This window comes from Salvelinus sp. IW2-2015, unplaced genomic scaffold (genome assembly GCF_002910315.2).
Source record: "Salvelinus sp. IW2-2015 unplaced genomic scaffold, ASM291031v2 Un_scaffold1464, whole genome shotgun sequence".
Lineage (NCBI taxonomy): Eukaryota > Metazoa > Chordata > Actinopteri > Salmoniformes > Salmonidae > Salvelinus > Salvelinus sp. IW2-2015.
The window spans coordinates 145,964-171,734 of record NW_019942925.1 but is presented as its reverse complement, the minus strand read 5'-3'; the positions used below and the strand labels follow the sequence as shown (position 1 = coordinate 171,734).

Sequence of the window (25,771 nt, the reverse complement as noted above, 5' to 3'; positions counted from 1 at the left end):
GGAGCTACACAGTGCATCGGGAGCGTCTCACGCTCTGAAAAAGTTACAGGTCTAGTGTAGCAGGCCAGAACCCTACTGCTTCAGTCTAGATACATTCTCCCCTCTCTCACTTCATCTCTCCCCTTTTCTCTTCATTTGGTGACATACAACTTCATAGCACTGGACTGATGGTACAGGCCAGAGGAGTGACAGACGCGCAATCTGGTTCCTACTAGGCCATCCCAATACGGTCAAAGCTTTAGAACACCTACTCACTCAAGGGTTTTCTTAATGTTTTACTATTTCTACATTGTAGAAAAATAGTGAAGACTCAAAACGATGAAATAACACATATGGATCATGTAGTAACCAAACAAGGGTTAAACCAATCAAAATAATTTGAGATTTTTCAAATAGCCACCCTTTGCCTCGATGACAGCTTTGCACACTCTTGCATTCTCTCTAGTTTCATGAGGTAGTCAACTGGAATGCATTTCAATTAACAGGTGTGGCCTTCTAAAAGTTCATTTGTGGAATTTCTTTTTTAATATGACTTGGTCTTTTGCCAAATAGGGCTATCTTCTGTATACCCCCCCCCCCCACCTTCTCACAACACAACTGATTGGCTCAAACACATTAACAAATGAACCTTTAAGGCACACCTGTTAATTGAAATGCATCCAGGTGACTACCTCATGAAGCTGGTTGAGAGAATGCCAAGCATGTGCAAAGCTGTCATCAAGTCAAAGGGTGGCTACTTTGAAGAATCTAAAATATTATTATGATTCCATTCGTATTTCATAGTTTTGATGTCTTCGCTATTATTTCACCATTAGAAAATTAGTAAAAATAAAGAAAAACCCTTGAATGATAGTGTTCTACATTTTTGACGCGTAGTGTACACGTGACATCTCTGACCCATGCCAGCCAAACGACCACTGATAGGACAGGGTGAGGAGGAGAGGGGGGGATGAATAGAGGGCGAGATGGGTGAGGGATGGGGGAGAATGGTGAGAAGCAACTGAGGCGAGGCAGGGAGCTTTTGTGAGCCAAAGGTTCTTGTTCCAAACTTCCAGTTCAAGTCAGTTTCTGTTATTCAGTTTACAATATAGCATTTCCAAAACTGCCACCCCAAAAAGGTTGTGAAAATGTAGGCTACTGTTCTAACAATTTGTTAACTAAGAAAAATATTTCGGAGAAGGGGCCACCTACTGCAGTTGTGGCCTTGAGGATGGATCATCTGTTACCCTAACCTGCTCAGTGGCTGACCGTTCCGCTTCCAGCCAATCAGGTGCGTGTGGGTGTGGTGTCTGTCCAAAAAGGTTGGGAATTAATATAAAAGACAGCAACATGCGGGGAGGAAACGCAATAACCGCTGATTGCTGTGAATAGGGAGACCGGGCTGGTTGTCACAGTACTTCCTATTCCATCCCAATCTAGAGTGCTTTGTAGCCAAATAATTGTAAGATAAAATGTGTTGACTTCTTGGAAGAGTGTTATCACCTGGTCAATTCATGTGTAGCATCTCAAAACATTGAGATGAGGTGAATTCCTCTGTTTTTATAGGTGGCGGAAGTAAAGAAAATAGGCACGTCTTGTATTTTCTGTTTGATTATGGGAGGCTATCCATGAACAATTATGTTTGTTGAAAAAAGCAAAAGGGAAGCTATATTTCAAACCTATTTTCAAATTGCTTAGGTCAAGCCATGTAGATTTTAGCATCATAGTTAGCCTTCATGCTTAATTCGGGATGGTTGTATAAAAAGTTGTACTGACAAAGTATAAGCTGTTGAATAATAAATATTGTTTAAATCAAAATCAATTGCCTGGGTATTACTGGATATGTTGGCTACATTCATGTCAAGTGGACGGCTGTGATAGGTAGGCTTAAACGAATAATCCACTCAAACTATCTTCGCAGTATGTTAGCATGTCAGCAGTCAAGTTTTAAATATAGAATTTTCAAGAAGCAAAGTTTCACTTGCCACAGTGATAATGCAAATTATATCTTGACAACTTGACTGCTGACATGCAAAACATTTTGGGACTGTATCAACAATGGACAATGAAAAAAATACCAAAAGATAGTAGAACGCCAAGATGGTCAATCTGACCATTTTCAATAACTTAATTTCAATAAAAACCTTATAACCTACCTGCCCCTTTCCCTAAATATGTGTATTTACACTATAGGGAGTACTTGTTGAAATAAATCATAAAATACAATACTTTAAGCATTAATTCTCAAAAGAGCCATGACATCCATATGCATATATTGAACAGTAGAATAGCAGGGCCTAGACGAGTACCAATAGCAGCAATGACACGTCTTTTGGATGTCAACATCTAACAGCTAATAATATATTAAATATATGCTATTGGAAAAATAATCATTTGTGGGTTTCTAGAGGTCTAGAAACACTACAATCCGGAAACATTTATATTCGAAAGAACATAATGAAAAAGTTGTTACTGTAGGCGGCTATATGTAAAAACAAAAAAAAAACACACACAAAAAAACGAATTTCAAGTGTCAATTATTTTATTTGTAGAGTGGCCTTTGTTACACACTATGAGTCAAAAAATATTATACGTTGGAACACAGTAAAAGCTAATTTTTCTATAACGACAAAAAAAATAAAATACCCAAACCAAGACGCCGGTCAGCAAGATACGCAGTCAATGAAGAAAATATCAGTAGCCTAAGCATTAGTATAAGTGCCAAGTGTGGTGTGAATAGTGAAAATCAGCACAAAAGTTATATGGATATAATTGAATTAAGTGTCCATATTGACAGCCGGTCAAAATAGCATATTAGTTATATAATAGTTATGGACACATTATTTTTTGCTTCGCTCGTGCTTACAGTATGGTGTGCGTCTTCACGCAAAAGTTGGAACTCATTTAAGATAACAATCCCTTGTCCAAATAGAATAACGATCCTTGTCCTAACAAAAATCGTTGTCACTTCACTTGCAACACTTCCACAAACAAGTCACTTTCAGGCTGAACGGGTGTCGTGGATTTCTGTTTCACGAGTGCATCTGCCCACCTGCAGTTCTCTTCCCCCGGGAGCTGTATGCAATTTTGCTTGCGCAATGGCTCGCGTGGAATCTTTGCTGCTGCCTTGCCCTCAATGTCTCTCACGTAGCCCGTGTGCAGATATAAAGTCTCTCCTGCTCATGGTTTTGTTAATACTGACTTGAACACCACGTGTGCGTTGAAGCAGCCAAGCAAGCAGGTGTAGAACACAGCACAAGCCGCGGCGAGTTCCACCTTTCACCGATACAGCCGTGCCATCTGACCAAAACATCCACACCGACCTAAGAATAGAATAAAAAAGGTGAGGATCATTTTCTTCATAGGAAAAACAAAGTGTGATACAGAGAGCATAATGCATTGCATAAGTTATCTATATTATGGCGATGTGTATTACGTAATAGTGACATACTTTGTTCGTTGTAGTGGTAATAGTCTCCGGTTTCTCGTTGTGTCCCGATCAATGGCAACTGTCGACTGTCGGATGCGTGGTGCTCAAGACTCAAATGTTATTTCTTGCCTTGGTAATGTGTGAGTGTTGGCTTGCCATTCTGAAGCACTGTTTTGAATATTATTTATTTAACCTTTATTTAACTAGGTTGTGGAGAACTCTTACTGTGCAGTTGCCTTATTTTTGCACTAAGGGAGGGAGCTCCCATCTCCTTTGTTCATGGTGCCGACCGGGGTTGTTTTTTGCAAGCAACTTGGCGCCAATGACAATGAAGAAATTGTCCATGGTGACATTTCCCCTTGCCAATGTAAGATCCCACAAGCATCATCACATTTCCAACACTCGCCCACCTGCTGCCCGATATGGATATTCCCAGATATGGAAAGCCGTTCAGCACAAATCAGAAGGATAATCAGAGATGGTCACGATCCATTCTTTCCATCGTTTTCATTCAAATCTTGTATAGCTAGATGCAGCATGTCCATCCATTCGTCTTGGTCTTCTCATTGTAAATGACACACGCTCTCACTGTGTAACCTACTCCAAGTAGGCCTAGAGCAAACTAATAGACTGCTTGGATTTGGTGGACTGGTAAAGGGTCAACTGTTTTGGAGAGTAATTAGAAAATACTAATGACAATAGAATGGCCCACCCTGGTCTCATTCACAATTAGTGATTTCATAATTGTATTATCTGTGGCATGCTGTGCCATGCAAATCTATGGCTGCGCCATGCCCTACCACAGTCAACACATATTTTACAGTAAACATATAATGGAATAGAACAGGAAATAAAATCCCAAATAGCTGTTGCTGATTGTAACGGTACTCACATGGGCATGAGCCATGGTTATTCTAGAAAGAGTTATGAAACAGAGAGACCATCAGCACAATTTGTAGAGATTGTTTGGCAAAAATAGGTTCATTAGAAACCTTGGAATCTTCTCTTCCGATGAGGTATAGCAATCAAAACGTCTGTCTCTGCACTCGACTTCTGTAGGAGGATATGAAAGAAGTGCTATTTGGTAAGCTCTGTTCCCTTCTTAGTCAATGCATGTCATCAGTCTCTCATTCTCAATTTGATAATATTGTCACCAGGTTGGAAATTAACACCAGCCAAATGAGGGTAGATTTGTATGAATGATATTTCCACCAGCCACGTTGGCAGGTGGTCACACAGAGCGTTGGGAACAATAAAAAAGAATCAAAGCCCACATTTAGAAAGAAGCAGGTGGAAATGACAAGAAGGCTACTAAGTGTGACTTTGTTCTCGTGTTTCTTGGCCATTTAAATCAGTTTGTTCACATGCTTTTCGATGTTAGTTTGAGTTTGTTGCAACTGTCTGCTGCTAGGAAGACATTGCAGTCGTGAGATTTTATTTTAAATCACAGACCAGGGAGTGCCCAGTTACCATGTAACAGCCCTTCCTTAAAAGGCCAACTGGAAATTTGTGTGTCTCACCTAATGATTTATTATTTTATATTTTTACCCCTTTTCTCCCCAATTTACCCAGTTATCCAATTGGTAGTTACAGTCCTGTCTCATCGCTGCAACTCCCGTCGGACTCGGAGAGGCAAGAGTCGAGAGCAGTGCGTCCTCCCAAACACAACCCAACCAAGCGCACTGCTTCTTGACACAATGCGCTTAACCCGGAAGCCAACCGCACCAATTTGTCGGAGGAACGCCGTACACCTGGCGACCGGTCAGCTGCACTGCGGCCCGGCCCACCACACGGAGTGGCAAGTGCCGATGGAACAAGGACATCCCTGCCGGCCAAACCCTCCCCTAACCCGGATGACGCTGGGCAATTCTGCGCCACCCCATTGGTCCCCGATCGCGGCGGCTGCGACAGAGCCTGGACTCGAACCCAGAATCTCTAGTGGCACAACTAGCACTGCGAACAGCCTAGACCACTGCGCCACTCGGAGGCCGTTGATTGTGCTTGATTAGCTTTTTTTATAACCTATAATTTAACTAGGAAGTCAGTTAAGAAACAAATTCTAATTTACAATGACGGCCTACCAAAAGGCAAAAGGCCTCCTGCGGGGACGGGGGCTGGAATTAGAAAAAAAATATATTGACAAAACACACATCACACTATATAAAAAGAGACCATAGGCACACAAATAACAGCAAAACATAAACACAGCATGGTAGCAACACACAAACATGGTACAAACATTGGGCAAAGTCAACAGCACAAAGGTCAAGAAGGTAGAGACAACAATACATCATACAAAGCAGCCACAACTGTCAGTAAGAATGTCCATGATTGGTCTTTGATGAAGCGATGGAGATAAAACTGTCCAGTTTGAGTGTTTGTTGCAGCTCGTTCCAGTTGCTAGCTGCAGCGAACTGAAAGAGGAGAGCCCCAGGGATTGTGTGCTTTGGGACCTTAACAGAATGTGACTGGCAGAACGGGTGTTGTATGTGGAGGATGAGGGCTGCAGTAGATATCTCAGATAGGGGGAGTGAGCCTAAGATGGTTTTATAAATAGTATCAACCAGTGGGTCTTGCGACGGGTATACAGAGAGACCAGTTTACAGAGAGTATAGAGTGCAGTGATGTGTCCTATAAGGAGCATTGGTGATAAATCTGATGCCGAATGTTAAGAAACATCTAGCCGCTCGAGAGCACCCTTACCTGCCGATCTTACAAATTATGTCTCTTAATCGAGCATGGTAGGATGGTCATCTGAATCAGGGTTAGTTTGGCAGCTGGGATGAAAGAGGAGCGATACGATAGAGGAAACCAAGTCTAGATTTAACTTTAGCCTGCAGCTTTGAGATGTGCTGAGAGAAGGACAGTGCACCATCCAGCATTACTCCCAAGTACTTGTATGAGTGGGACTACCAGAGAAAGCATGTTGGCTTTGTTGTAGAGCATTTAACACAAAATCCGGGGAGGGTCCAGCGAGTATAAGACTGTATCATCTGCATATAAATGGATGAGAGAGATTCCTACCGCCTGAGCTATGTTGTTGATGTAAATTGAGAAGAGCCTGGGCCTAGGATCGAGCCTTGGGGTACTCCCTCGGTGACAGTAGTGGCTGAGACAGCAGATTTTCTGACTTGATATACTGCACTCTTTGAGAGAGGTAAGCAAAAGTGGCGCAGCGGTCTAAAGCACTCTATCTCAGTGCGTCACTTCAGTCCCTGGTTCGAATCCAGTCTGTATTACATCCGGCTGTGATTGGGAGTTCCATAGGGCGGCGCACAATTGGCCCAGCGTCGTCCAGGTGTGGCCGGGGTTGGCCGTCATTGTAAATAAAATAAATTTCTCTTGACTTTTTAAATAAAATAAAAATACGATTTAAAAACGAACTCAGCCACTCGGGAACATTCACTGTCTTCTTGGTAAGCAACTCCAATGTAGATTTGGCCTTGTATTTTAGGTTATTGTCCTGCTGAATGTTGAATTCATCTCCCAGTGTCTGGTCGAAAGCAGACTGAAAAAAAAGAAAAAAAAGAAAGCAGACTGAACCAGGTTTTCCTCTAGGATTTTTCCTGTGCTTAGCTCCATTCTGTTTATTTTTTATTCTACAAAAAATCCCCAGCCCTTAACGGTTACAAGCATACCTATAACATGATGCAGCCACCACTATCTTTGAAAATATGGAGAGTGGTACTCAGTAATGTGTTTGGGGCAAATGCAATACAACTCCTTGTCTATAGGACAAAAAGTGGGGGGGAAAGCCACCATTTTTTGCAGTATTACTTTATTGACTTTTTGCACCAGGATGCATGTTTTGTAGTATTTTTATTCTGTGCAGGCTTCCTTCTTTTCACCCTGTCAATTAGGTTATTATTGTGGAGTAACTACAATGTTGTTGCTCCATCACAGCCATTAAACTCTAACTGTTTTAAAGTCACCATTGGCCTCATGGTGAAATCCCTGAGCAGTTTCCTTACTCTCTGGCAACTGAGTTAGGAAGGACACCTGTATCTTTGTAGTGACTGGGTGTATTGATACACCATCCAAGTGTAATTAATAACTTCACCATGCTCAAAGGGATATTCAATATCTGCTTTTTCTATTTTAACCATCTACCAATAGGTTCCCTTATTTGCGAGGAATTGGAAAACCTCCCTGTTCTTTGTGGTTGAATCTGTGTTTGAAATTCACTGCTCAACTGAAGGACCTTAAAATTATCTGTGTGTGTGGGTTACAGTGATGAGGTCATTAAAAAAATCATGTTAAACACTTATTGCACACAGTGAGTCCATGTAACTTATGTGCCTCCTGAACGTATTTAGGCTTGCATAACAAAGGGGTGAATACTTATTGACTCAAGACATTTCAGCTTTCCATTTTTCCATTTTTTATTAAGTTGTAAAAATGTAGAGAAACATCATTCCACTTCCAGTGACAAAACATTTTATTTAATCAATTTTAAGTTCAGGTTGTAACACAACAAAATGTGGAAAAGGTCCAGGGGTGTGAGTACTTTCTTGAAAGCACTGTATAACACACTTTTCAATGTCAATTTGGTTGGGTCAACCAAAAAGTTCTTTATTGCAGCTTTTAACCAATGTATGTCAAAATAAATAACTTAGATCCAATAATAAAAACAAATAAACAGTTCTACAACTGAACATCAATAATCAAGAAAGTGCCTGCCCTGCAACAAAATGCTGAGTGATACAGCTTATTTAAGCAATAAGGCCCAAGGGGGTGCGGTATATGGTCAATATACCAGGGCTAAGGGCTGTTCTTAACCACGACGCAACGCAGAGTGCCTGGATACAACACTTAGCTGTGGTAAGCTGTTTAGCTGTTCACGAATAAAAGTTTTTGGAAGTGATCCATGCTAAAGGTGCTCCTTAAACCTGACTTAGACCTCAGATGGATAAGACCCTTTCTTCTTTAAGGTTGCTGCCCCTATCATCGCAAAGCCTATCTCCAACCTTTTTTAACCTTTCTCTCCTTTGGGGAGGTTCCCATTGCTTGGAAGGCAGCCACAGTTCGTCCTTTATTTAAAGGGGGAGATCAAGCTGATCCTAACTGTTATAGGCCTATTTCTATTTTGCCCTGTTTATCAAAAGTGTTGGGAAAACTTGTCAATAATCGACTGACTTTCTTGATGTCTATAGTATTCTCTTGGGTATGCAATCTGGTTTCTGCTCAGGTTGTGGATGTGTCACTGCAACCTTAAAGGTCCTCAATGATGTCACCATTGCCCTCGATTCTAAACAATATTGTGCTGCTATTTTTATTGACTTGGCCAGCGCTTTTGATACGGTAGACCATTCCATTCTTGTGGGCCGGCTAAGGAGTATTGATGTCTCTGAGGGGTCTTTGGCCTGGTTTGTTAACTACCTCTCTCAAAGAGTGCAGTATATCAAGTCAGAAAATCTGCTGTCTCAGCCACTACCTGTCACCGAGGGAGTACCCCAAGGCTCGATCCTAGGCCCCAGGCTCTTCTCAATTTACATCAACAACATAGCTCAGGCGGTAGGAATCTCTCTCATCCATTTATATGCAGATGATACAGTCTTATACTCGGCTGGACCCTCCCCGGATTTTGTGTTAAATGCTCTACAACAAAGCCAACATGCTTTCTCTGGTAGTCACCTCATACAAGTACTTGGGAGTAATGCTGGATGGTGCACTGTCCTTCTCTCAGCACATMTCAAAGCTGCAGGCTAAAGTTAAATCTAGACTTGGTTTCCTCTATCGTAATCGCTCCTCTTTCATCCCAGCTGCCAAACTAACCCTGATTCAGATGACCATCCTACCCATGCTCGATTAYAGAGACATAATTTGTAGATCGGCAGGTAAGGGTGCTCTCGAGCGGCTAGATGTTCTTTAACATTCGGCCATCAGATTTATCACCAATGCTCCTTATAGGACACATCACTGCACTCTATACTCBTCTGTAAACTGGTCATCTCTGTATACCCGTCGCAAGACCCACTGGTTGATACGTATTTATAAAACCATCTTAGGCCTCACTCCCCCTATCTGAGATATCTACTGCAGCCCTCATCCTCCACATACAACACCCATTCTGCCAGTCACATTCTGTTAAAGGTCCCCAAAGCACACATATCCCTGGGTCTCTCCTCTTTTCAGTTCGCTGCAGCTAGCAACTGGAACGAGCTGCAACAAACACTCAAACTGGACAGTTTTATCTCCATCGCTTCATTCAAAGACTCAATCATGGACACTCTTACTGACAGTTGTGGCTGCTTTGTATGATGTATTGTTGTCTCTACCTTCTTGACCTTTGTGCTGTTGACTTTGCCCAATGTTTGTACCATGTTTCTGTGCTGTTGTGTTGCTACCATGCTGTGTTATGTTTTGCTGTTATTTTGTTGCCTTAGGTCTCTTTTTATATAGTGATGTGTGTTTTGTCCTATATATTTTATTTTTCTAATTCCAGGCACCCGTCCCCGCAGGAGGCCTTTTGCCTTTTGGTAGGCCGTCATTGTAAATTAGAATTTGTTCTTAACTGACTTACCTAGTTAAATATAGGTTATAAAAAAAGCTTAATCAAGCACAATCATACGGCCTCCCGAGTGGCGCAGTGGTCTAAGGCACTGTATCGCAGTGCTAGTTGTGCCACTAGAGATTCTGGGTTCGAGTCCAGGCTCTGTCGCAGCCGGCCGCGATCGGGAGACCAATGGGGTGGCGCAGAATTGCCCCAGCGTCATCCGGGTTAGGGGAGGGTTTGGCCGGCAGGGATGTCCTTGTTCCATCGTGCACTTGCCACTCCTGTGGTGGGCCGGGCGCAGTGCAYGCTGACACGGTCGCCAGGTGTACGGCGTTTCCTCCGACACATTGGTGCGGTTGGCTTCCGGGTTAAGTGGGCATTGTGTCAAGAAGCAGTGCGGCTTGGTTGGGTTGTGTTTCGGAGGACGCACTGCTCTCGACCTTYGCCTCTCCCGAGTCCGTACGGGAGTTGCAGCGATGAGACAGGACTGTAACTACCAATTGGATAACTGGGATAAATTGGGGAGAAAAAGGGGTAAAAAATATAAAATAATAATAATCATTAGGTGAGACACAAAATTTCAGTTGGCCTTTTAAGGGAAGGGCTGTTAACATGGTAACTTGGGCACTCCCTGGTCTGTGATTTAAAATAAAATCTCAGACTGCAATGTCTTCCTAGCAGCAGACAGTTGCAACAAACTCAAACTAACATCGAAAAAGCATGTGAACAAACTGATTTAAMTGGCCAAGAAACACGAGAACAAAGTCACACTTTAGTAGCCTTKCTTGTCATTTCCACCTGCYTCTTTCTAAATGTGGGCTTTGGATTTTTTGTTTTTGTTTATTGTTCCCAAACGCTCTGTGTGACCACCTGCCAACGTGGCTGGTGGAATATACATTCATACAAAATCTACCCTCATTTGGCTGGTGTTAATTTCCAACCCTGGTGACAATATTATCAAATTGAGAATGAAGAGACTGATGACAATGCATTGACTAAGAAGGGAACAGAGCTTACCAAATAGCACTTCTTTCATATCCTCCTACAGAAGTCGATGCAGGACAGACGTTTTGATTGCTATACCCTATCGGAAAGAGAAGATTCCAAGGTTTCTAATGAACCTATTTTTGCCAAACAACTCTACAAATTGTGCTGATGGTCTCTCTGTTTCATAACTCTTTCTAGAATAACCATGGCTCYATGCCCATGTGAGTACCGGTTACAATCAGCAACAGCTATTTGGGATTTTATTTTTCTGTTCTATTCCATTATATGTTTACTGTAAAATATGTGTTGACTGTGGTAGGGCATGGCGCAGCCATAGATTTGCATGGCACAGCCATGCACAGATAAATACAATTATGWAATCACTAATTGTGAATGAAGAACAGGGTGGGCMATTCTATTGTATTAGTATTTTCTAATTATACTCTCAAAACAGTTGACCCTTTACCAGTCCACCAAATCCAAGCAGTCTTATTAGTTTGCTCTAGGCCTACTTGGAGTAGGTTACACAGTGAGAGCGTGTGTCATTTACAATGAGAAGACCAAGACGAATGGATGGACATGCTGCATTAGCGTTACTACAAGATTTGAATGAAAACGACTTGGATGGCGCGGAAGAAATGGATCGTGACCATCTCTGATTATCCTTCTGATTTGTGCTGAACGGCTTTCCATATCTGGGAAAATATCCATATCGGGCAGCAGGTGGGCGAGTGTTGGATAATGTGATGATGCTTGTGGGATCTTACATTGGCAAGGGGYGAAATGTCACCATGGACAATTTCTTCATTGTCATTGGCGAACAAGTTGCTTGCAAGAAAACAACCCCGGTCGGCACCATGAACAAAGGAGATGGGAGCTCCCTCCCTTAGTGCAAAATAAGGCAACTGCACAGTAAGAGTTCTCCACAACCTAGTTAAATAAAGGTTAAATAAATAAATATTCAAACAGTGCTTCAGAATGGCAAGCCAACACTCACACATTACCAAGGCAAGAAATAACATTTGAGTCTTGAGCACCACGCATCCGACAGTCGACAGTTGCCATTGATCGGGACACAACGAGAAAACCGGAGACTATTACACACTACAACGAACAAAGGTATGTCACTATTACGTAATACACATCGCCATATATAGATTAACTTATGCAATGCATTATGCTCTTCTGTATCACACTTGTTTTTCCTATGAGAAAATKATCCTCACCTTTTTTTATTCTATTCTATAGGTCGGTGTGGATGTTTTGGATCAGATGGCACGGCTGTACTCGGTGAAAGGTGGAACTCGCCGCTGGCTTGYTGCTGTGTTCTACAACCTGCTTGRCTTGGCTGCTRTCAACGCACACGTGGTGTTCAAGCAGTAATTGAACAAAACCATGAGCAGGAGAGACTTTATCTGGCACACGGGCTACGTGAGAGACATATGAGGGCCAAGGCAGCAGCAGCAGCAAAGATTCCACGCGAGCCATTGCGCAAGCAAAATTGCATACAGCTCCCGGGGGAAGAGAAACTGCCAGGTGTGCAGATGCACTCGGAACAGAATCCACGACACCGGAACAGAATCCACGACACCCGTTTCAGCTGAAAGTGACTTGTTTGTGGGAAGTGTTGCAAGTGAAAGTGACAACGATTTGTGTTAGGACAAGGGATCGTTATCTCATTTAGGACAAGGGATTGTTATCCCTAAATGAGATCCAACTTTTGCGTGAAGACGCACACCATACTGTAAGCACGAGCGAAGCAAAAAATAATGTGTCCAATAACTATTATATAACTAATATGCTATTTTGACCGCTGTCATATGGACACTTAAATTCATTATAATTCCATTATAACTTTTGTGCTGATTTTCACTATTCACACCCACACTTGGCACTTATACTAATGCTTAGGCTACTGATATTTTCTTCATTGACTGCGTATCTTGCTGACCGTGCGTCTTGGTTTGGGTATTTTTATTTGTTTTGTCGTTATAAAAAATTAGCTTTTACTGTGTTCCAACGTATAATATTTTTTGACTCATAGTTGTAACAAAGGCACTCTACAAATAAAATGTAATTGACACTTGAAATTCAGTTTTTTTTTTGTGTTTTTTTTTGTTTTTACATATAGCCAGCCTACAGTAACAACTTTTTCATTATGTTCTTTCGAATATAAATGTTTCCGGATTGTAGTGTTACCTAAGACCTCTAGAAACCCAACCAAATGATTATTTTTCCAATAGCATATATTTAATATATTTATTAGACTGTTAGAATGTTGACATCCAAAAGACGTGTCATTGGCTGCTATTGGTACTCGTCTAGGCCCTGCTATTCTACTGTTCAATATATGCATATGGTAATGTCATGGCTCTTTTGAGAATTAAATGCTTAAAGTAATTGTATTTTATGATATTTATTTCAAAGTACTCCTATAGTGTAAAATACACATATTTAGGGAAAGGGGCAGGTAGGTTAAAGGTTTTTATTGAAATTAAGTTATTGAAAATGGTCAGATTGACCATCTTGGCGTTTCTACTATCTTTTGGTATTTTTTTCATTAGTCCATTGTTGATACAGTCCCAAAATGTTTTGCATGTCAGCAGTCAAGTTGTCAAGATATAATTTGCATTATCATGATGTGGCAAGTGAAACTTTGCTTCTTGAAAATTCTATATCTTTAAAACTTGACTGCTGACATGCTAAACATACCGCAAGATAGTTTGAGTGGATTATTCGTTTAAGCCTACCTATCACACCGTCCACTTGACATGAATGTAGCCAACATAATCCAGTAATACCCAGGCAATTGATTTTGATTTAAACAATATTTATTATTCAACAGCTTATACTTTGTCAGTACAACTTTTTATACAACCATCCCGAATTAAGCATGAAGGCTAACTATGATGCTAAAATTCTACATGGCTTGACCTAGCAATTTGAAAATAGGTTTGAAATATAGCTCTCCCTTTTGCTTTTTTCAACAAACATAATTGTTCATGGATAGCCTCCCATAATTCAAACAATGAAAATACCAAGACGTGCCTATTTTCTTTACTTCCGCCACCTATAAAAACAGAGGAATTCACCTCATCTCAATGTTTTGAGATGCTAACATGAATTGACCAGGTAGATAACGTCTTCCAAAGAAGTCACACATTTCTATCTTACAATTATTTGGCTACAAAGCACTCTAGATTGGGATTGGGAAGATTGGGAAGTACTGTGACAACCAGCCCCGGGTCTCCCCTATTCACAGCAATCAGCGGTTATTGCGTTTCCTCCCGCATGTTGCTGTCTTTTATATTAATTCCCAACCTTTTGGACAGACACCACACCCACACGCACCTGAGTGGCTGGAAGCGGCAACGGTCAGCCACTGAGCAGGTTAGGGTAACAGATGATCCATCCTCAAGGCCACAAACTGCAGTAGGTGGCCCCTTCTCCGAAATATATTTTCTTAGTTAACAAAATGTTAGAAACAGTAAGCCTACATGTTACACAAACCTTTTTTGGGGTGGCAGTTTTGGAAATGCTATATTGTAAAACTGAATAAACAGAAACTGACTTGAACTGGAAGTTTGGAACAAGAACCCTTTGGCTCACAAAAGCTACCTGCTCCGCCTCAGTTGCTTCTCACCATTCTCCCCCACTCCTCACCCATCTCGCCCTCTATTCATCCCCCCTCTCCTCCCTCACCCCTGTCCTATCAGTGGCGTCTTGGCTGGCATGGGCTCAGAGATGTCACGTGTACACTACCGGTCAAAAATGTAGAACACCTACTCATTCAAGGGTTTTTCTTTATTTTTACTATTTTCTACATGGTGAAATAATAGCGAAGACATCAAAACTATGAAATAACACGAATGGAATCATAATAATATTTTAGATTCTTCAAAGTAGCCACCCTTTGACTTGATGACAGCTTTGCACATGCTTGGCATTCTCTCAACCAGCTTCATGAGGTAGTCACCTGGAATGCATTTCAATTAACAGGTGTGCCTTAAARGTTCATTTGTTAATGTGTTTGAGCCAATCAGTTGTGTTGTGAGAAGGTGGGGGGGGGGGGGTATACAGAAGATAGCCCTATTTGGCAAAAGACCAAGTTCATATTAAAAAAAGAAATTCCACAAATGAACTTTTAAGAAGGCACACCTGTTAATTGAAATGCATTCCAGTTGACTACCTCATGAAACTAGAGAGAATGCCAAGAGTGTGCAAAGCTGTCATCGAGGCAAAGGGTGGCTATTTGAAAAATCTCAAATATATTTTGATTTGTTTAACCCTTGTTTGGTTACTACATGATTCCATATGTGTTATTTCATCGTTTTGATGTCTTCACTATTRTTCTACAATGTAGAAAATAGTAAAACATTAAGAAAAACCCTTGAGTGAGTAGGTGTTCTAAAGCTTTTGACCGGTAKTGGAGATGGCCATAGTAAGGAACCAGATTGCGCGTCTGTCACTCCTCTGGCCTGTACCATCAYGTCACAGTGCTATGAAGTTGTATGTCACCAAATGAAGAGAAAAGGGGAGAGATGAGTGCAGAGGGGAGGAAATGTATCTAGACTGAAGCAGTAGGGTTACTGGCCTGCTACACTAGACCTGTAACTTTTTCAGAGCGTGAGACGCTCCTCGATGCACTRGTGTAGCTCCTATGTTGGGGTAGTAGCTGTATGTAGTGAGAGAATGTTAAGGGTTAGTGGGGTTTGGATAAAGTTTATACAGGTTTAATTAGTGTTTAGTAGTTGTATGTAGTGGGAGCGGATCAAAGGGCTCTGCTAGATTACAGCCCCGAGACCAGTCTGTCTCAGACCACTTATGTAAACAATGGATTAGAACTAGAATGGGACCAAACCTTGAACATTCTTTGGTTTTACAGAACAATAATATTAGTCTAGACTCACATTCCACACACACACACACACACACACACAAAGCTGATAAATCCAGAGAGAGCTGTGGTGTAAAATAATCAACTAGATCCTGATCAAAGTGGAGTGGGTTTTAATCACCTCGTTGTGTGCGTATGTATATAATCAGAGGGGATTTCTCAGTGTGTCGTAGAAAATGACATTTAAAGGGCACAGACTCAGACTTTGTCCTCTGAAGCTCTCCTGTTTTTTCATCCTCAATGACTGAAAGATACTCATCTCTTTCTTTCTTTCGTCCCCCCCCCCCCCCCTTCTCTCTCGCTCTCTCTCTCTCAGGTACGGTCTGAAGCCCAACGACCAGATCCTGGCCGAGGACAAGCATAAAGCATTGTGGGTACCTCCTACCACTCACATTAATTCAATCAATCATTCAACATCGTCCGAGGTTCATCTAAAGTCTCAGTTGCCTCACAATTGCCTTATTTCTTTGTTGCATGAAGAAGTGTTTTTCCATTTTAAACTCCTGATTGACTGTGGTCGCTGTTCAGGCACACACGCACACATATAGGGTCCGTAAGTTCGCACACTGAGCTGTTCTCTTATCCCGGAGTGGGCTGGACAGAACAGACACGTTCTAGAATTCACCAGGACGAGTCTAGCCAATGATGGGGCAGGAGTTTCAGAACTAGCCAATAGAAGGGCAAGAGGCCTAACCTCCCCCTCCCTCCRGGCCAAAGCAGTTTGAGGAAGAAAGTCTACATTTAACCACATAGAGATAAGAAGACAGCTGCGGTGAAGGACAGGACCTGGGAGGTTTTTTCCCATGGTTCAGTAGGGTACAACCAACGTTGTATTCAGATCAGATCCGTATATCATATGAATGTTGTACCATAAAACATTGAGCACTTCTTTTGGCGTTGGGAGATTAATTTGGCATGTAGCTAGCTAGCTAAGCATTTAGCTTGCTTCATCRGATATTAGGCTTTTGGAARGAGCTTGACATCAGCAAGTTCTCGCCCTGGCAAAGTTGTCAGTCGGACTACTGTCACCACCATTATAGATGGMAAGCAAATCAAACAATATTTGGATATAGCCATCTAGTTTATTTCCTGAAAGTTAGCTTGTTAACTACCCTACCGGTCAAAAGTTTTAGAACACCTACTCGTTCAAGGGTTTTTCTTAATTTTTTACTATTTTCTAGTGAAGACATCAAAACTATGAAATAACACAGAAACTGCAGGAGGCGTATTGAGACTAAGAAGTGTAACATTCATGACGTTGCAGATATAAATTAGTTTATTTATTTTATGTTCTACACAATACATTTCTATCTGAACGTTTTGTAACTTTGTGTCATTCTGAACGGACCCCAGGTTTAGGTGTTTGAGCTGTGTCCTAGGTGTGTTGGCCCCCTTCCCCCCCAGCCTTAGTCCATTCCTGTCCAGATGTTTGAGTTGTGACCAATACTGACCTCAGCTGTTCTGTTAGCACACAACCACCCTGCTCTAGTTGAGTCAGCAGACAGACTGGGCAGTAAACAAACCACTAAGGTTGGGAAATAGCTGTGCTGGAGGGGGAAGGCCTCTGATTCACTCCTGTGCGTCTCTTTCAGCCAATGGCACAAACAGTCTCGCAAAATCTCATCCTCACCTCCTTAGCTCTGCGTTCTGCTGGGCCAGCCCTATTTTAGCCCGTTTAACATGCATCCCCCCATTAATACACACGTGGACCCGCACATGTACGCACGCAAACACCTTCCTCTCTCCCCCTCTACCATCCCCTCTCCATCTCTCACACTATCTCTGTCTGTCTGTGTGTGTTATCAGTAGGTGATAAGGCTCCTATGTATAGAGAACAGAACATGTTACTTGGAGCTACTGGGGCCATAATGGTCTTTAGCTCTGTCAAAGGAGAAAATATGATGTTTCTCATACCATATGTACTGAATCATAGTAAAGCTTGAAACCATATAACAAGCTTCCCTGTTGTCTTAAACATTGTACGTGCATGTGTGTTGTAGGTTTGAAGAGATTGTCAAAAAGTTTAAAGTAGAGTACCATGCCGGAGGAGCTACACAGAACTCTATAAAAATCGCCCAGGTATGACACACACACACACATTTAGTCATTACACTATCCCACTGTACCTTTTTCAAAATGTGTAAAGGTTGCCCAGGTATGTTTCATTCACACACACTGACACACTCCACACACTCTAACCTACTTGGAACACACACACAGTGGATGATCCAGGAGCCCCACAAGGTGTGTACGTTCTTCGGCTGTATCGGAGAGGATAAGTTTGGGGAGATTCTGAAGCAGAAGGCAGAGGAGGCCCACGTGGACGCCCACTACTATGAGCAGACAGAGGAGGCTACAGGGACCTGCGCCGCATGCATCACCGGAGACAACAGGTAAACACGACACTCTCATAATACACACATGCACACACTCCCAGGACAACAGGTCAAGACTCCACTCCATCTRCAGTGGCAAGAAAAAGTATGTGAACCCTTTGGAATTACCTGGATTTCTGCATAGATTGGTCATAAAATTTGATCTGATCTTCATCTTAGTCACAACAATAGACAAACACAATGTGCTTAAACTAATAACACAGTAATTATTGTATTTTTTTATTGTATATATTGAATTCATCATTGGAACATTCACAGTGTAGGTTGGAAAAAGTATGTGAACCCTTAGGCTAATGACTTCTCCAAAACATAATTGGAGTCTGGAGTCAGCTAACCTGGAGTCCAATCAATGAGACGAGATTGGAGATGTTGGTTAGAGTTGCCCTGCCCTATATAAAACACTCACAMAATTTGAGTTTGCTATTCACAATAAGCATTGCCTGATGTGAACCATGCCTCAAACAAAGATCTCAGAAGACCTCAGATTAAGAATTACTTGCATAAAGCTGGAAAGGGTTACAAAATTATCTCAAAAAGCCTTGATGTTCATCAGTCCACTGTAAGACGAATTGTCTATAAATGGAGAAAGTTCAGCACTGTTGCTACTCTCCCTAGGAGTGGCCGTCCTGCAAAGATGACTGCAAAAGCACAGTGCAGAATGCACAATGAGGTTAAGAAGAATCCTAGGGTGTCAGCTAAGACTTACAGAAATCTCTGAACATGCTAGCATCTCTATTGACGAGTCTACGATATGTTAAATACTAAACAAGAATGGTGTTCATGGGAGGACACCGCGGAAGAAGCCACTCCTGTCGGAAGTTTGCAAAAGAGCACCTGGATGTTCTACAACGCTTCTGGCAAAATATTCTGTGGACAGATTAAACTAAAGTTGAGCTGTTTGGAAGGAACACACAACACTATGTGTGGAGAAAAAAAGGCACAGCACACCAACATCAAAACCTCATCCCAACTGTAAAGTATGGTGGAGGAAGCATCATGGTTTGGGGATGCTTTGCTGCCTCAGGGCCTGGACAGCTTGCTATCATCAACGGAAAAATGAATTCCCAAGTTTAGCAAGACATTTTGCAGGAGAATGTAAGGCTATCTGTCTGCCAATTGAAGCTCAAAAGAAGTTGGGTGACGCAACAGGACAACGACCCAAAACACAGAAGTAAATCAACAACAGAATGGCTTCAACAGAAGAAAATTCGCATTCTGGAGTGGCCCAGAGTCCTGACTCAACCCGATTTAAAATGCTGTGGCATGACCTCGAGAGCGGTTCAYACCAGACATCCTAAGAATATTGCTGAACAGAAACAGTTCTGTAAAGATGAATGGTCCAGAATGCCTCCTGACCGTTGTGCAGGTCTGATCCGCAACTACAGAATATGTCAACCAGTTATTAAATCCAAGGGTTGACATACTTTTCCCACCCTACACTATGAATGTTTACATAGTGTATTCAATAAAGACATGAAAACGTATAATTGTTTGTGTGTTATTAGTTTAAGCAGACTGTGTTTGTCTACTGTTGWGACTTAGATGAAGATCAGATCAAATTKCATGACCAATTTGTGCAGAAATCCAGGTAATTCCAAARGGTTCACATACTTTGTCTTACCACTGTAACTCCACTSTGTCCCTCTCATCAACTCCACTCGTTCTTCTCTTCCTTCCCCCCTCCCTCTCTCAGGTCTCTGGTAGCTAACCTAGCGGCAGCTAACTGTTATAAGAAGGACAAACATCTGGACTTGAAGGAGAACTGGAAACTGGTGGAAAAAGCCAAAGTTTACTATATCGCTGTGAGTACAAGACAAACAACGAGTAGCATTGTTGATTACAGCTGTGTAGCATGATTATAACGGCTTAGTGCATTGATTATAACATATGTGTAGCATGGATTTATAAGCTTAGTAGCATGATTATAAAGGCTGTGTAGCATGGATTATAATAGGTTTAGTAGCATTGTTATAAACGGCTGTGTAGAATTGATTATAACAGGCTTAGTAGCGTGGATTATAACATACTGGTGTAGCATTGGTTATAACAAGCTGCGTAGTATTGATTATAAATACTGTGTAGCATGAATTATAACAGCCTTTAGTAGCATTGATTATAACAGCTGTGTAGTATTGGTTTAACATACTGTGTAGCATGGATTATAACAGTTAGTAGCATTGATTATACATACTTGTATTATTGATTATATACTGTGTAGCATTGGTTATAACAGGCTGCGTAGTATTTATTATAACATACTGTGTAGCATGATTATACATATGTGTAGCATATAACAGCTTTGTAGCATTGATTATACACGGCTGTTGTAGAATTGATTATAAACGGCTTAGTAGCGTGGATTATAACATACTGTGTAGCATTGGTTATAACAAGCTGCGTAGTATTGATTATAACATACTGTGTAGCATGAATTATAACAGCCTTAGTAGCATGGTTATAACAGCTGTGTAGTATTGTTATAACATACTGTGTAGCATGGATTATAACAGGTTTAGTAGCATTGATTATAATACTGTGTATTATGATTATAACATACTGTGTAGCATTGGTTATAACAGGCTGCGTAGTATTTATTATACATACTGATGTAGCATTGATTATAACATACTTGTGTGGTATAACAGGTTAGTAGATTGATTATTAACATGCTGTGTAGCATTGTTTATAACATGCTGTGCTAGCATTGATTATAACATGCTGTGTAGCATTGATTATAACATACTGTTATTATTGATTTATAACATGCTGTGTAGATTGATTATAACATACTGTGTAGTTTTTGATTATAACAGGCTGTTATCATTGATTATAAATGCTGTGTACATTGATTAACAGCTGTGTAGCATTGATTAATAACAATCTGTGTAGGTTTGATTATTAATCAGGCTGTTGTAGCATTGATTATAACATGCTGTGTAGATTGATTATAACATGCTGTGTAGCATTGATTATAAAATACTGTGTATTATTGATTATAAAGCTGTGTACATTGATTATAACTCTGTGTAGCATTGATTATAACATGCTGTGTAGTCATTGATTATAACATGCTGTGTAGCATTGATTATAAAATACTGTGTAGTTTGATTATAAAGGCTGTGTAGCATTGATTATAACATGCTGTGTAGCATGGATGTATACAGCTGTGTAGCATTGATTATAACATACTGTGTATTATTGATTATAACATGCTGTGTAGCATTGATTATAACATACTGTGTAGCATTGATTTTAACATGCTGTGTAGCATTGATTATAACATACTGTGTAGGTTTGATTATAACAGGCTGTGTAGCATTGATTATAACAGGCTGTGTAGCATTGATTAACATGCTGTGTAGCATTGATTATAACATGCTGTGTAGTATTGATTATAACATGCTGTGTAGCTTGATTATAACATACTGTGTATTATTGATTATAACATGCTGTGTAATTATTGATTATAACATACTGTGTAGCATTGATTATAACATGCTGTGTAGCATTGATTATAACATACTGTGTAGGTTTGATTATAACATACTGTGTGGATTGATTATAACATACTGTGTAGCATTGATTTAACTGCTGTGTAGCATTGATTATAAATGCTGTGTAGATTGATTCTAACATACTGTGTAGGTTTGATTATAACAGCTGTGTAGCATTGATTATAACATACAGTGTATTATTGATTATAACAGGTGTTAGGATGGATTATAACAGGCTGTGTAGCATTGATTATAACATCAAGTGTATTATTGATATAACATGCTGTGTAGGATTGATTATACAGGCTGTGTAGCATTGATTAAATACGTGTAGCATTGATTAATAATGCTGTGTAGCATTGTTATAACATGCTGTGTAGCATTGATTATACATGCTGTGTAGCATTGATTATAACATGCTGTGTAGCATTGATTATAACAGGCTGTGTATCATTGATTATAACATACTGTGTAGGCTTGATTATAAAAGGCTGTGTAGGATGGCTTATAACAGGCTGTGTAGGATTGTTTATAACAGCGTGTTAGCATTGATTATAACATGCTGTGTAGCATTGATTATAACATACAGTGTAGGATGGATTATAACGGCTGTGTAGGATGGATTATAACATTCTGTGTAGCTGATAGCTGGATTGATATAACAGGCTGTGTAGATGATTATAACAGGCTGTGTAGCATTGATTATTAAACTGTGTAGGAGATTATACATGCTGTGTGATTGATTATAACATGCTGTGTAGCATTGATTATAAATGCTGTGTAGCATTTGAATTATAAACTGTGTAGCATTGATATAAACTGTGTAGTATTGATTATAACAGGCTGTGTAGCATTGATTATAACAGGCTGTGTAGCATTGGTTATAACATGCTGTGTAGCATTGATTATAACATTCTGTGTAGCATTGATTATAACATGCTGTGTGGCATTGATTATAACAGGCTGTGTAGATTGATTATAATACTGTGTATTATTGTATAACATATCGGTGTAGCATTGATTATAACATGCTGTGTAGCATTGATTTAACAGGCTGTGTAGCATTGATTATACATGCTGTGTAGCATTGATGATACATGCTGTGTAGCATTGATTATAACATGCTGTGGTAGCATTGATTATAACTGCTGTGTAGCATTGATTATAACATGCTGTGTAGCATTGATTATAAAGGTGTGTATATTGATTATAACATACGTTAGCTGATTATAAAAGGCTGTGTAGGATGGATTATAACAGGTGTGTAGGATTGTTATAACAGGCTGTGTAGCTGATTATAATGTGGTGCATTGATTTATAACATACTGTGTAGGACTGGATTTATAACATACTGTGTAGATGGATTATAAGGTGTGTAGGAGGATTATAACATGCTGTGTAGCTTGATTATAACGGGCTGTGTAGCATTGATTATAACAGGCTGTGTAGGATGGATTATAACAGGCGTGTTAGCATTGATTATAACATACTGTGTAGCATGATATAACATACGTGTGTAGAGTATTGATTATAACAGTGTGTGTAGCATTGATTTATAACAGGCTGTGTAGCTTTGATTATAACTAACTGTGTAGCATTGATTATAACAGGCTGTGTAGCATTGATTATAACATACTGTGTAGCATTGATTATAACAGGCTGTGTAGCATTGATTATAACATACTGTGTAGCATGATTATAACAGGCTGTGTAGCATTGATTATAACATGCTGTGTAGCATTGTTATAACAGGCTGTGTAGCATTGATTATAACATGCTGTGTAGCATTGATTATAACATTCTGTGTAGCATTGATTATAACATGCTGTGGCATTGATAAACATCGGTGTACATTGATTATAACTAACTGTGTATTAGATTATAACATACGGTGTATTATTGATTATAACAGGCTGTGTAGCATTGATTATAACATACTGTGTAGGATGATTAAACATACTGTGTAGGATTTTTTAACAGGCTGTGTAGGATGAATTTAAACGGCTGTGTAGCATTGATTATAACATGATGTGTAGCATAATTACAGGCTCTGTGTAGCATTACACAGGCTGTGTAGTAGTGATAACAGGCTTTTATATCTCCTCTGTAGGGTTTCTTCCTGACGGTGTCTGGAGTCCATAATGAAAGTGGCAAACGTGCTTCTGAAACAACAAGCTGTTCACTCTGAACCTCTCGCTCCCTTCATCTCCCAGTTCTTCAAAGACGCCCTCATGGAGGTCATGCCCTATGTGGATGTGCTGTTCGGCAACGAGACGGTACACACACACACCTCATTCATTCATTTATCCAGTATCTAGGTACTTCTAGAGAGAGAGACAGACAGACTGATAGGTAGAGAGAAAGTGTGACAGGGAGGAGTGACGGAAAGAAAGAGACCAACGGGCAAATAGGCAGAAAGGGCGACAGATCACATGTAGACAGATGGGGAGCGAGGACGATGGAGAGAGAGACGACAGGCAGACGAGATAGGACACATGGAAAATGGAGAAATACACTGAATGTACAAAATATTAGGACACACCTTCCTTTTGCCCTCAGACTCAATTTGTCAGGGCATGGACTCTACAAGGTGTCGAAAGCGTTCACGGGGATGCTGGCCATGTTGTCTCCAATGCTTCCCACAGTTGTGTGTGTTGGCTGGATGTCCTTTAGTGTGGACCATTCTTGATACACACGGCAACTGTTGAGCCTGAAAAACCCAACGTTGCACTCAGACACCATACTCCTTTGAAGGCATTAAAAATCTTTTGTCTTGCCTATCACCCTCTGATGGCACACATAAACATCCATGTCCAAGGCTTAAATTCCTTCTTTAACCTGTCTCCTCCTTTAGCTACACTGATATGAAAGTGGGATTTAACAGGGGACATCAGTAGGGATCATAGACTGACAGGTGAATCAGGTGAAGTATGTAATGAAAAGGAAGTGTGTTCCTAATGTTTTGTACACTCCGTGTAAATGGCGACTCATGGGATATTTCTGTTTTTCAGGAGGCGGCCACGTTTTCAAAAGAGCAAGGCTTTCAGGTGAGTGGACTGCGATTTGAAACACAAACACACACACACTCTTGTATATTAGTATAGCTTGTTTGTGACTATGGTGTGTGTTTGTAGACCGAGGACATCGAGGAGATTGCCAAGAARGCCGAGGCTCTGCCCAAAGTCAACAAGAAGAGACCGAGAATCGTTGTCTTTACTCAGGGGAAGGACGGAACCATCATGRCCAAAGGTAACTACACACATACACACACGTTGACAGGCACACACACACTGACACTCGCACACTGATTCGAGTGCAGAAACTAGCCTGCCTTCAGCAACTCGTTGGAATTGGCCTATGTGTCTAAGGCTAAATAGAAATGTTTCTTAYACAAGAAATATGAAAACAATATGCATAAMCATGGTAGCAATTGAACGGGAACAGTTTGGAGATCATGGGGAAATGATTCAACTAAAGGTGAGGACACAACAGTTCACCGGACGCAAGACTGAATCCAAACATTACACTGTTGATTTTAAAACTCCATCAGATTAGTAAACAGTCGAGGTTCAGTATATTCAAGGAGTCACAATAAAAGAAAGCCGAGGCTCTGCCAAAGTCAACAAGAAGAGACGAGAATCGTTGTCTTTACTCAGGGGAAGGACGGAACCATCATGCAAGGTAACTACACACATACACACACGTTGACAGGCACACACACATGACACTCCGACACTGATTCGAGTGCAGAACTAGCCTGCCTTCAGCAACTCGTTGGAATTGGCTATGTGTCTAAGGCTAAATAGAAATGTTTCTTACACAGAAATATGAAACAATATGCATAACATGTTAGCAATTGAACGGGAACAGTTTGGAGATCATGGGAAATGATTCAACTAAAGGTGAGGACACCACAGTTCACCGGACGCAAGACTGAATCCAAACATTACACTGTTGATTTTATGTGCATTTTACATTTACCTACTTTTTCGCACATTTGTTGTAATGAAATCTGAAAACACTGATTCAATAACAGAAGACAATTCCTGAAAAAATGTGGGGTTGGTGCCCTACAGTTAGAAGGACGGAAAT

General features: G+C 40.7%; 1 pseudogene; it reads left to right on the top strand.

Annotated features, from left to right (window-relative positions):
• LOC112070940 (adenosine kinase-like) overlaps positions 1–25,771 on the top strand; it is a 36,928-nt pseudogene that overhangs the window by 9,091 nt on the left and 2,066 nt on the right.